Source organism: Lissotriton helveticus, chromosome 9 (assembly GCF_964261635.1).
Source record: "Lissotriton helveticus chromosome 9, aLisHel1.1, whole genome shotgun sequence".
Classification (NCBI taxonomy): domain Eukaryota; kingdom Metazoa; phylum Chordata; class Amphibia; order Caudata; family Salamandridae; genus Lissotriton; species Lissotriton helveticus.
In genome coordinates, this window is record NC_136070.1 from 1,153,398,052 (window position 1) to 1,153,401,559 (window position 3,508).

The window sequence follows — 3,508 nt, forward strand, 5'->3', positions numbered from 1 at the left end:
GAGCGCAAGGTGAGCGCTCGAACCTGTTAAAGCACATAAATGAAATAAAATCACACCAGAGAGCACCCCAGTCCTCAATCCATAAGCGGAACCACCCGCATCAGTCAGTAAACACATGCACGTCTCCCAAGACACCCCCAAAGCGACAAGCAGAGTGAGGGGACAGGGAAGGTACACTTAACTCTGGCTTGTGAGCAGCAAAGAAAGAGGATGATGGGAGCACGCAAGGGGTTCTTATGGACTGTGGGGGCGTGCCTATACTCATGGGTGTTCATGGGTAATGAAGTTTTATTGTTATTGTTTACTGAAAATATACATTTTCATTGGCTGCTGTGTTTTATGCAGTAAAGATTGAGAAGCATAATCTGAAGCCTCCGGTCCTGCCATAGAATCGTGTATCCCTGCACTCAGCCCGAGCAGTGTTCAGCTGCTTCTGTCAGAACCTGTCCGGGCTGAGTTTCATTTCCGAAAAGTGCCGAAGAGCAGGGAATACCTGATCCCGTGGGGATACCACATATTGCACAACACCGGCAGTCACAAGTACAGTATCTAGTCCTGGTCCCTCTGTTTGTCCGTCGTCGCTTTCAGTAGAGTCGGCTCCGATGCTCGCGCCCTTCTGTCGCCGCTGCCAGGCTTCAGCAGGGCCCGCGGGAGAGCGCAGAGAAGGTGTACCCCAGACCTGCTGGAAGAGAACCAGAAGCCAAGCCCCCCTCCCCCCCCCTCCTTTCCGGCCCTGATCTCTGCGCTGCGCCCACAGCGCCCCTCAACGGGTCGTGGGAGTAGCGGGCGGAGCGCAACCATATACTAGGGGTGCAGGGAGTGATAGTACTTTAATCCAGAAGAGCGAACAGTCGGCGTGTGTAGGTTTGTGGAAGTCTTTAACGCGCGGACAGTGCTGCACGACAAGACCTGCTTAGAAAGTCTAGTGAAAACCAGAGACCGCCATGAAAAGATCGAGAAGCCCGCTTGATCCGCAATATGAATGTGGTCTATATCGGACGCCGGAGAGGAGACGCCCAGTCAGCGGGAACCAGGCGTCTATGCCTGAACCACGGCACTGGGACACAGAGGAGTTGTGCGCCTATTTGAGCGCGCAGGGCTTTCCGGAGTTAGAGGGGCTGTTCAGAGAAAACCGGATCACTGGACGAGGGCTGCACTATCTGAGTGAATCTCATCTGGAAAACCTGGGTATAAGGCCTTTGGGTGTCAGACTCCGCTTACTTGACTGCTTGCAGAAATTGAGCCACAATTGTTTGCACGTAATGAAGGTGTTTAATGACCCTATCCACGGGCACATTGAGTTGCACCCGCTACTTATTCGCATCATTGACACGCCTCAGTTCCAGCGCCTGCGCTACATTAAACAGGTTGGGGGCTGTTACTATGTATTTCCTGGAGCCTCACACAACCGATTTGAACATTCAGTTGGCGTTGGACATCTGGCTGGGTGCTTAGTTCGAGCACTCCATGAGAGGCAGTCTGAACTGAAAATTAATCATAGGGATATGCTTTGTGTGCAGATTGCGGGACTTTGTCATGACCTAGGTCATGGGCCCTTTTCTCACATGTTTGATGGACGATTTATGCCACTTACACGCCCTAAGAGAAAATGGAAGCATGAAGTTGCTTCTGTCCAGATGTTTGATCATCTTGTCTCCAGCAATGGACTTCAGGATGTAATGGAAGAATTTGGTTTATCCTTGCCTGAAGATCTGATTTTTATCAAGGAGCAAATAGCAGGACCTACAGCTCCCGAAGAAGATACTCGAATTTTCTCAAGCCAAATCAATTCATCTTGGCTTTATCATGGAAGGACAGAAGAAAAGAGGTTTCTGTATGAAATAGTGGCAAACAAAATGAATGGAATTGATGTAGACAAATGGGATTACTTTGCCAGAGATTGCCATCACCTAGGAATCCAAAACAACTTTGATTATAAGCGTTTTTTGAAGTTTGCTCGAGTTTGTGATGTAGGAAACAAAAAGCATATCTGCACAAGAGACAAGGAGGTTGGAAATCTGTATGATATGTTCCACACACGAAATTGTCTACACCGCAGAGCTTACCAGCACAAGGTTGGAAGCATAATCGAGACGATGATTACAGATGCTTTGCTGAAAGCGGATCCTTACATCAAAATAGAAGGCGCTAACGGAAAACTGTATTCCATCTCTACAGCGATAGAGGACATGGAGGCATACACTAAACTCACTGATAACATTTTTCAACAAATCCTGCATTCTAGTGATCCAAATTTGTCTGAGGCCCGAGGTATTTTGCAAAATGTTGAGCGCCGCCAACTTTATAAATATGTGGGGCAAACTCATCCCAGATCAGAAATCAAGATTGAACAAGAGGAGTATGATGCATTGCCAGTTGAGATTGCTGAATCGATTCCACAAACATCCTTGCCTGAGGTGGAAATGAAGCCTGAAGATTTTATAGTTGATGTTATTCACATGGATTATGGCATGAAGAAGCAGAATCCCATTAACAATGTCCATTTCTATTGCAAATCAGACCCAAGCAAAGCAATCAAAATTCGTAAAGATCAGGTTTCACAGCTATTGCCAGAGAGGTTTGCTGAACAACTTATTAGGGTTTACTGCAAGAAAAGTGATGACCTAAGCCTCAAAGCTGCAAAGAGGTACTTTGTTCAGTGGTGCATGAATAGAGACTTCACTAAACCACAGGATGGTGATGTGGTGGCCCCAGAACTTACTCCAATGAAAGCCAGCTGGGTTGATGAGGACAGTGATTATGATGAAGAGGACAAGACTGCTCACAATCATGAATCCACCAGCTCCAAAAGACTTTTTAAAGATTGATCAATCATTTGAGTTGTTTCTTCTGTATGTCTGAAGCAGCTGCTAATATAGAAGTGAACATGCCCCCTAAAATAGCAACACAATATCTGTTTTTTGAAAAAGGAAATGGCGATCATGTGTAACACTCTTGAAAACAATATTTTAATCTGCGTACATCATGAATCTATGAAAAGGTTTATTATGTGTAATTACAGAAACTGCCAACTTGTTTCACATTTAAAGATTTTATTTTGGAAAAATGATTTATTCAAATGTTTATCTCAGCAATGATGCTCTGATTCATGTGCATTTAAAACGTTAGCTTCATCAGCTGTATTCTTTATGCAAGTAAAAATAACTACTATTTAAAAAAATAAAAAAAATAAAAAAAGTACAGTTATCATTCAGGCACTAGGGTCATGATTTGAATGGTGCAGCAGGTGCAGTGGCACAGCCCAAAAAGTTTCAGAACTCCTCTGAAATCCTGATATTGTTATATTTTACTACTAAACTGGCAGTTACCTTGCAGTTGAAAATGGCTTGATTGAAATGGTGCAGTGCACCGGGGCCAAATGTTGTCATAACTCCACTAAACACAAAATATTGCTATATTTTACTATTAAACAGGCAGTCCAAGTGCAGTTATCTAGCAAGCACCATGGCCATTGACAAATGGTGCAATGGCACCTGGCCCAAAAGTT

General features: G+C 44.7%; 1 pseudogene across 1 annotated transcript; it reads left to right on the plus strand.

Moving 5' to 3' along the window:
- The first annotated feature begins 576 nt into the window (after positions 1–576).
- LOC144782297 (deoxynucleoside triphosphate triphosphohydrolase SAMHD1 pseudogene) lies at positions 577–3,214 on the plus strand (annotated as a pseudogene). The gene has a single exon (XR_013601132.1). The product of XR_013601132.1 is annotated as a deoxynucleoside triphosphate triphosphohydrolase SAMHD1 pseudogene (transcript).
- Positions 3,215–3,508: the final 294 nt, after the last annotated feature.